The sequence below is a fragment of the Sinocyclocheilus rhinocerous genome, unplaced genomic scaffold, assembly GCF_001515625.1.
Source record: "Sinocyclocheilus rhinocerous isolate Xijiao unplaced genomic scaffold, SAMN03320098_v1.1 scaffold576, whole genome shotgun sequence".
Taxonomy (NCBI): domain Eukaryota; kingdom Metazoa; phylum Chordata; class Actinopteri; order Cypriniformes; family Cyprinidae; genus Sinocyclocheilus; species Sinocyclocheilus rhinocerous.
The window spans coordinates 2,781,240-2,791,525 of record NW_015662167.1 but is presented as its reverse complement, the minus strand read 5'-3'; the positions used below and the strand labels follow the sequence as shown (position 1 = coordinate 2,791,525).

The window sequence follows — 10,286 nt, the reverse complement described above, 5'->3', positions numbered from 1 at the left end:
ATGGTAAGGAGCGTAACATTTCCGTCACACGCTTGCGGTATTCGGCCAATCACAACGCTCTGGATAGCTGGCCAATCAGAGCACACCTCGCTTTTAGCATAGAGGAGAAACAATAATGTACAGTATGTGGAAAATAATGTTTTTTTAACCTTAATCCGCATAAACACATTTCATTACACCAAATACACAAAATAATGTTCTTTTTAACAGCATCATATGACCCCCTTTAAAGAGATTTATATTGTTACAAAAGAATCCTGTTTCAAATAAATGCTGTTCTTTTGAACTTTCTATTCATCCAAGAATCCTTAAAAAAGTAACATGATTTCCATAAAAATATTAAGCAGTGGCACTATTTTCAATATTAATAACAACAAAATAATAATAACGATTCTCGAGCACCAAATCAGTAGATTAGAATGATTTCTGACAAATCATGTGACACTAAAGATGTAATACCTGATGAAATCACAGAAATAAATTACATTTTAAATAATATTATTATTGCTTATTGTTTTAATAGTGCATTAAATTAAATTAAAAAGGCTATAATCTGACAATTTAGCATTGCATTGCATAAAAACATTGCATAAAAAATTTACACTAATACGCAATATCTATGTCAAAACTACCTCAAACAAGTCCACTGAAGGCCTGTCCTACTGTCTGTCATCGTGGTAGTTTTTAAACACACAATGCTGTCTTTCAGGCACAGCCAACTTAGTCATTTCGAGGTGGGCAGCAACTGAGTAGTCTAAGGTTTAAACTGCTACCATTAGTGGTTTCTGGGCCAGGCTTGTATTGGAGAGAGAGAGAAACCCAATCTGAACCATTAGCCTGAGTGAAAGCCTTTCAAAATACATTCCGATCCATGCACAATGAGCGCGTAACACTGCGATACATTCACATCTTTGAGGTTTCATTAAACAATTTGCATGCAATTGGCTGTGTTACTTGAGCTCACACAAGCTGAATGATCAACCTCAATGGTTTGTGTGCAGGGTGTAAATGCGTCTGAATGTGATGTTGAATAAACTCGTGTAAGGATTTGACTGAATGATTGAATAACCACACTGTCTTTGAAGAGATACAGAGCTGAGCGGAGTAAGCCATGCACAACAAGAGATATATGAAATTAGCCAAACAACAATCTCGGAGAAAACAGGAATTGTGTAACACAACGATTAACTTCCACTCGACATTTATCTCAACGATCAATTTTATGTACGTCTGGCAGGTTCACTTTACAAAGAACATTTGTCTGATCTGTAGTCGCAAACTTTCTTGGTGAATTAGTTTATGTAAGCAGGGAAATGGACTATGATGTTTTAAGACTGACAAGGCCATAAAACTTTACCTTGAAGTCTTTTAAATCTTTCATGGTCGTACTCATTTTCCTAATTATATAACATGTTGTTCCATATCCTCTTTGCAAATAACTGTGTGTTATGATCTCACAATTATTACATTTGGTTAAGTAAACATTATGCGCTGTCTAATGGAAGATGTGCAGAGTTTTTTTTAACACAAAAGGTGAAGTTTGTCTTCAGAGCACATAACATGCCTTGGGCAAGCATTTCACAAAAACCTTTGCGGAACAATAAACAAGACGCCGGATCAGACAGAGTTGAAAATGTGAAACACAGATGAGTGTATCTGTGAGGCTTTGCTGATGGAAATTCCCCTAGTGATTTGGTGAACTCTCGTTAACGTATCACCTGCAAATGAAGACACACTAATCAGGGTATTTAAAAAAATAAAAACATCTTAGGGGTTTTCACACAAAGATGGACAAAGACATTGCACCAAACCACTTTCATCAGTCATCATCATTAAGGAAAATTCAAGATGTTACAACCTTATAATCCTTGGCCTGAAAACAAAATCAAGGGTTAATTATAGGGTTAGTTTTTATCCCTAAAAATAAAAAAAGACATCATGTACCCTCATGCTGTTCCAAACCTGTTCTTTTGGAACAAAAAAGAAGATATTTTGAAAACCGACTCAGTGTGTTTCTGTCAATTATGTGTGGGAGTAATCTTTTATAATATTTTCTTTTATGTTCTGCAGGAGAAAATCAGTCATACATGTTTAGATCAACATGGTGTCTGTTTGAAGTTTTTATTTTTAACTTTAGATGATTAGTATCAGGATGAAACATGTTCTTCTGTGACTTGCAAAATTTATGCTCCACTTTCCAGTTAATTGCTATATACATAAATTAAAAACATACACACATAAGATAAAGCCCTATAGAAAGTAATGTATGTTATGCTTTGATGCGACTATGCATGTTAGGAATGCTTTTGACATTGCATGTCAAAACACAGAGCGCAGTTTGGTAGCAAACCTAGATTTCATCTTTAAAACTTTTCGAGCCAGTAAAAAAAGGACAAAATTTGATGAAAAACCTGGATGTTAATTTTTATTTTTTATTTTTTTTAATTTTTTTTTGTAATCCCACTTGCCTTCTCAATTGTTTGCAATCTCCACACCTCATGTACACGTCACAACATGAACGTGTGCCTCGCTACTGTAATGCATCAGTGAAGTTTTGCCATCTTTTTCAAAAAATGCCCAGGAGAGAATTTCATGTTTTGGTATTGCTCACCTGACAAAAGCAACTCTTGAGGTGTGGTGGATGAATGAGCTTGCAGACTGACAGACTGCGTAAGCCAGAATTCTGTCAGCTCGCATCTTAATCCACAGGTTTCCTCTTCTCTAAACATCACGGAACAGCAATTTTTCTCCAGCCTCTGGGGAATAACAAAGACAACAGGGGTTAATCAAGAGCTCATTGCTAATTAATACAATTCAGTAGATTTCAACAAGGAAATTTCTCAACTAAACTAAAATGCCAGTTCTAATGCAGGCCATGTCTTGCCTTTCTTGTGCAGTGACATTTTCACTCCTGACATTTGCCTCATAATATAGTGTGTGCTGACAAATGACATCAACACATTACATCAGTTCTATACAACCAAGTACAATGATAACTCAAAGATGCAAAACCAAACTGTCCCACACATCCGACAAAGAACACAGTCCCTGTGTCTCACAACATCTCAGGCCTTTAAGTGGAGATAAGAGAGTATGAATGAAAGTGTTTGTACTCGAGCAGTGCAGGCCATTGACTGGGCGAGATGAGAATCACCCTTCCCCTTATCAGAGCCCTCAAAGCGAACAGATCAGGCCGATAGGGAGGGTGCAGAGCTCCACAATGCCAGAGATTGCACAAGACATAAGGGCAGTTGCAAAGAACAAATGCAAGAAGCACAGTCTCATGTAGCCACATTCCCTGTGTTTTCTGAGGTGAGACAGCGGCGCAGCTGAAACAATGCAACTCCAGTCATTTAGATGGTGTGATTCAGTTATGCTTAATAAATTTATGTACAATTAACAGAATTCCTCAGAGTAGGAAGACAGAAAAATTCCATTACCATCACAGAGGTGATCTTGAATTTGCCGTGTTTATATATATATATATATATATAGTGCCCCTGACATCCAAAAATAGCCCATTGGCAGGTCAATGCCTGGACATCGTCCTGTGTGCTTTCAGCGGTACCACTCCTAACAGGTGGTGTATTTTCCATGGCCTGCTTTGGAACACCACTTCCTGGGAACAACCCAATTTACGGAAAATAACAAAACCACTGCTCTCAGGGGACGTCCTCCAACTTCCGACCTTTCCCAGAGATCTGAAAAGATGAGTCCAAGCATCACACACAACTTTGCTCATGCATATACAAGAAAAGGAGGAGTCAGTGTTTCTTCTACTTTTGACACTTTTATGTCCGTTTTTTTTTTTTTTATTAAAACAAATATCATCTTATTTTCGTTTCATTGTTCAACAAAGTGTGAAACAGATGTAAATCATTTCAGTATTTACTGTGCGAATTTTCCACAAAGATAAACAATTTTGCCTCAAAAAGTTTTATCAAAAGTTAATTTTTGTTACTGTCTTTACTAATTATTAATTTTACCTTATTATGCAAAAGGTGTGAAAATTTTTTGTTTTAATTATGTATATTCAGAGTTTTAAAATGATATTTAAACTAAAAAAGAAATAAAGTTAAATTAATTATATTATATTATAAATTAATTTATATATATTTTTTTTTACCATAGAATAATAGTGAACACATCATTTGAGATGTGGTGGAAATTTGACAAAACACGCATGTTGGGCATTGTTAAAAAATAAACTAGTGAGGGGTAAATTAAAATGTGTTTTATTTTCTAAAAGATCACAATGTTAAAACTGCCCGTATTTAAAGAAACACACAGGCGGGAAATATTGGCGCACTTTTGTTAAACGCATGCGCAAAAAGGCTTTCCCTTGTTTACTAGTGTTAAAAAAAGTTTGGAGTAAACATTCACACTGGCCTGATATAAGATACCCTTTGAATGAACTATTATTGTAAGATACAATTTTTAAAAAGTTGTAATAAAAACATTAGGTTCAGGTTGAACAATCGTCAACCTAGTAGAAACTAACTGAAAGTGTCATTTCCGAACGATAAGTTAGTTTGTTTGATAGTGAGGTTCGTCTGCTTATCTGTCTACATGAGATTGCAGTGAACCGGTAGCCTATTATATGCTGATCATAATGGACTCGTAATTTGAGTGGCCTCACCTGCTTTTGTTTGAGGTGGTACAGTGATCTTGCATCTCTCGAACTTGAAGTTCACACAGGGATGTATTTGGCTTTGGCCGCATCTCTTGGTGCTCTTGGTATTGGTGGAGCTCCCTCTAGTGGCCAAGAGTACAGTAGCTCTGTCGTATAAAGGCCTATGCATATAACATTGCTGGAGACACAATTAATCCCTTTATTATCCTGGAATGTAGTTTTACTATAGACCGCTTTTTATCCTTATTTTACATGACATATGAGTATACACCCACCCATCAATCAATCTGACACTTTATGGTTGAAAACATTTTCATTATAGCATGGAGAACACAAACAAAACACTGTTCATCATCTACTAGTTCTGCCACGGCTGTGTTTGTCCATAAATCAATGCCTGATTCACATACAGATATGCTGATGCATGGATGCACTGCTTACAGATACGATAATAAGCAATTGCATGTGTAGGGACCAGGGGTCACATGTTTTACAGAACACTAGGGATTGTTATTCATGGATTGGACTGTGAGGGATGCTCATAGACAAAGCAAATCAATTTCAGAGCTGTCCGAGTGCAAATAAAGATTTCAAAACAGAGTTGATAAGACACTTGTCCTCACTTCTTGACATTACAAATATAAAAAATTGTAAACTGCAGCATCATTCTTTTTGTTTCATGCCACTAGTTGAAAGCACAAACCATCTATTATGGAATGAAGAGTGCTGACACATTGTTTACATTAATATTTGTGTGACGGATTCAAACGGATGAGTCTGTGATGATATAAATAAGCCCTTGAATTTATTTAGCTTGGACAATGTCCAAAACAACCTTTATAGTTCATGCTTCAGACTTACAATTATTTCACTGAATAGGGATCAAAGGAGCCATGCTGAAGCTGTTTGCATCATTTCTGCAATATAAAAACCCTTCTTAGTTACTCTTGGGTATTCTGCTTAGCACAAGCTCATTAATAAAACTACATGAAGTGCACAGAGAATGCAATCAAGCCAAACATATTAAAAGTAAAAGCTGAAGGGCTTTGTTTGTCTTTTCCATACTGTCTACCTCAGACAAAGAAATCAGTTCCAATACCTGAGCATTATTTTTAAGTTGAGCAAGTAGCACAATGCCCTGTATTATGAATTGCGCACACGTAAATTGCAATTGTCGAACCCAACAAAGGGTATTTTTATTTGTCTAATGAAGTATCTACTGTTATATAAGTTAAATGATACTCATTTCCTAAAGTGGTAAAACTACATTAGGCCTTGCATTAAAAAGAGATCTTTGAAACCAATCATTATTATTCGGTTGTATTGTGACAGTAATGACACAATTGTTACACAATTGTTCTGTCTTAAAAGCTCTGTTTAAAAAAAAAAAAATGAATAAGACATATTTGTGTAATATGGAGCAGTTTCGGTGCATTTCACTGCAATTTACTATTATTTTACCCCAACAATACAGACTAAATAAATTAAATTTTTTATGTGCTATAATTATAAGTGGTGATGCATTTACTCAAGGATGCTTTTAGCTTTAAGATGTGAGTGAAAATCTATTTTCTCACTTAATTAAAGATGGAACAGTTGAGAGAACGGGAATGGAATGTGGGTATAATGAACATCCATGAAACATGGAAAAAGATAATAATTATTCACTTATTCACGTAGTCTTTGTGCATAGAAAAATATTAGATATGAAAGGAAAATTGTTGACATGATTTGCTGTCGGAAAACTTTTTGAGATGCATTCCATAAAGCTCTTATCATTTATTAAATACTATGAAAGCAGTAATGTTTCTCTGTTATTGTTATTTTTCCCTCTCTCATGGTGCCTACTAGCAAAACATTATATTTAATTAACTGACCTGATGGTAAAATTCATTCAGAGGTAAGTTAATTATTTATTATTTAGTTATTTCATGCATGTTAACTTATGGGAATCATTTAAATAAAAAATATGAGGTCCTCCCCTAGTGTCATTTTAGAACTACAGAGAGACAATTGTGATGTTTTCATTTTTCCTTTATTTCAATTCTAAAACGTTATTATTCATAGAAAATAAATAAAAAGATAGAAAGGATAAGAGTGTACATGTGCATGGAAATCAAAGTAACCTATCCATCAGAAGATATATTAAAAGATGAGATGATAAAAGACAAAAAAAGCTATAATAAATGTTTGATTTCACAGATCCAGAGATGATGAATCAAAGCCTGATTAAATGACGAGCTTTCAGTACACCAGTATAATGTTAAGCTATATTAGGCCGCACCGAGGCCTCAGCTCTGAACCATATTTCTGTGAACTGATGCACTGACCTGTGGGATCACGGTCAGGTGAGGATCTGCTGCAGACCACCAAGATGCCGCTAGATTTATTAACTAAAGCAGGGATGCAGCTAAATGGATTAATTCCAAGTCTTTTGTGGAATAACTCGGATTCAGACCTCCAGGAAGACATTTATCCAAAACTATCCAAAGAACGGTTTAGAATTTAAGCTTATGCATGCTTGGCTTTACAGTTAAAAGTATCAATCATATTTTTCATGGAGGCATCGTCTGTTCATTTACTCTAGAATGTGCATAAGCTGGACCTGCCTTAAATGTTTTTCTTTTTTTTAAAAAATGATTTATGATATAATTCTTGTCAGTTTTTATTCCTGATGTGAAATATTCTGTAATGTGTCACCTGTCTTCAATGGATGCCTGTAAACATCTTTCTCGCTTTACTTTGACAGGTGAAGAGATGGGTTGCGACATATCTATGATGCATAAATGTGTGTTACGCATGACTCCTCCACGCCAGCTGGATAGAACAGATAAGGAAAATCAGCCCATATAGGCATTACAATAACAATTTCACACTGCCCATGCCTCAATCCTGCTCCAATTTACAAATAATCTCAGATCGGTTGTACTTCCGCACTGGATAAATAAAACGCCTGAGATTTGATTCCAGAACCGCACCTGAGAAGATGCACACACACACACACACACACACACATACATACAGTGACTCAAATGAAGGAGCTCCATTTATTGATATGTTTCCTCATGAGCAAATTCCTCTCAAATTGCCCCTTGCTCTTCTGTAGACCACACTGTCATGCACACCTTCACCACAACAGTGCAATATTGTACACTTTTGGTCTACACAAGTAATGTTAAACAAATTTTAATGACCAAAAATTTAATATTTAGTGTCCCACATGTTTCTGTTAGAGCATGGCAGGAAAGACAATTGGGGAATTTTTTTTTTTTTAATGTTTAGAAACACTATGAGATACTTAAGATATCATATCAGTTATGTTAATTATATTATTATATCTTTTTATATTAAATAACAATTAATAATACATATTATTTTACATTTTTTGCTAGCCATCTCTTACATCTAAGTGTATAAAATGTGTATAAATGCACAGTGTGCTTTTCAGTTCTCTGATTTCATCTTTGGGATGTTCTACAGTACATGTAGTGTCTTGAGTGAGTCTCTTCTTTATTTAATATGGCATGTTGCAAATGCTTTTGATAACAGATAAACTGTTTTCTTTGTGTAATAGGCTGTTCTATTCAGAATACCATCTTGTATCTTAAAAAAAAAAACATACGTGTGTAAATTAGGGGATTTTTTTTTTTTGCTCCACTATGGCCCTCTCCAAGAATAATATTTCACTACCTCCACTGAAATCGGTGTAATTATACCTATTACAAAGAGATAAAAATCAAATGGGAGCCCTGACTTACTGTTTGTATCTGACACAACATGACTTTACTGTAGCTGTATTTTAGATGAATTATTATGGATTATTGCAAAACACAAAGGTATGCTTGAAATAAATATTGTGTAACAAATGAATGCTTTGTGAGGAAGATAAAACAGATTATCCCTGTTTAATTAAAACATAACAACAAACAAATGGATTATTCTCACGCATAGGGTTTACTGGTGTTGCTATGTTAAACATAGATAAAAACCATATAACAAAGCTCACTAGATGGACAAAACAGCCAAAAATGACTAGTCATTATACCAAAAGCTGACTCTATATCTTTGTTTTTATTACAATTTTTGATCCTAGAAGATATTGACACCCTATAGTAGGTCAAAGGTTTGAACTCTGTGCTCTCTGATGTTTTTATACAGGCACTGTGTTTTTGCTCATGCTGGAATGGAAAATGTGAGCATATAGTATTTGATGGGCTGACACTAAAACAGGTTATGCAAGTGTGTTGTGCAAGTGAGCATTCCTTCACCAGCCACAGGATAGTAATTAAATTAACATACTGCCCTTTAAAGCAAATCCTTCTCTCTTTATGATCTGAGCTTTATTATAATTCTGTCTCAGTGGATTTAGAAAAATCAACTTCCAAGAAAAGTGTAAGATATCTTGCCATTTTTAAACTTTCCTTCAAAACAAAGAGAAAATGTGTTTAACTCATTTAATTATGGATGCATATAGGACACTGATAGATTCAGATACAACTAAAGAGTTTAAACCATTTATATATATATGTTTCTGGTGTATTTTCTGGCCACGTCTCCCCTGGAAGCTTTTCTGAGAAGAACTAGCATTTATTTGCCCCATGTTGTACCCTCACCCCCTGAGGTGCTGACCACTTGAGTTATCAAAAGACACCTACTGATAACCATCTAGACTCTATGTTTCGTAGAGCGGTGACATGTTGAACACACTCTCACACATCCACAGTCATGCATGGATATGTACAACCACACACAAACACTCTGAAAGGTGCTGCATGTTTTTTTTTAATTTTTTTACTGCACTAAAGCTTAAAAATACCACAATATGTTTGCAGATACTTAGGAAACATGCTAAATTCACATTCTTGACATGTGGGTTCGGTGTTGGAATATCTGTTTTTGTTTTGGTCTATGTGATTCCGCCCACTGCCAGTTTACCCAATAGTATGTCGACACCCCAGGTTGCCAGTTGATGGAAAACACAGCATTTTGCATCTAAAGAAGTGGGCAAATAAACTGGGTCAGAGATCGCAGATTCTACCCGATCTAAAAAGCCTCGGCATCCATCTGAATAGCATATTAAAACACAGATAAATCAACTCATCAACTTACAGTGTAGGATCATCACCTTTCACTGTCAAATTGCCCTCATTCCTGTGTGCTGTCAATCTGGAAACCTGCATTAGTCTCATATCTGAGGAGGAAGGGGCTGGAGAAACTCTCATCAATATTTTGAATTTGGACTGCAGTACCCATTTCAACCGCTAGATGTCAACATAACGTCTCGGTTACGTATGTACCTTTCAGTCGGTCACGCCGAGTCACGTCGGTGACCGACGAATTAGGATCCCTACCAATGCGCCATGGATGTTGCCCCTTCCAGTGTCCTGTGCGAGCCGCCTGCGCTCCTTTGTGGTGTAGGCCGGGGCTCGCAACAAGAAGACCAGTCACTGTTGTCATAGCACTACCCACTCAGTGAGATTGGATAACACTGGGAAAACGTACCCGTGCCACTTGGAACAGGAACGTTGCGGAAGCCCCATTCTTCCCGAAGGAGGTTGCGGAATCACTTACACATATGACATCCGTTTAGGTGCATATGGAAGATTGTAACCCTCATGGAAATGGCAGAAGTCTGCCGGGGAAACACGGGCTC

The 10,286-nt window shown here is 36.1% G+C and overlaps 1 long non-coding RNA gene across 1 annotated transcript in view; it reads right to left on the bottom strand.

Annotated features, from left to right (window-relative positions):
- The window catches only part of LOC107727837 (uncharacterized), a 14,935-nt gene extending 5,445 nt beyond the window's left edge, over positions 1-9,490 (bottom strand). The window contains exons 1-3 of the long non-coding RNA XR_001638401.1: positions 9,429-9,490; positions 8,712-8,722; positions 1,256-1,261 (exon numbers count right to left, since the gene is read on the bottom strand). This is a non-coding gene — a long non-coding RNA (uncharacterized LOC107727837). The remainder of the gene's footprint in view (positions 1-1,255; positions 1,262-8,711; positions 8,723-9,428) is intronic.
- Positions 9,491-10,286: the final 796 nt, after the last annotated feature.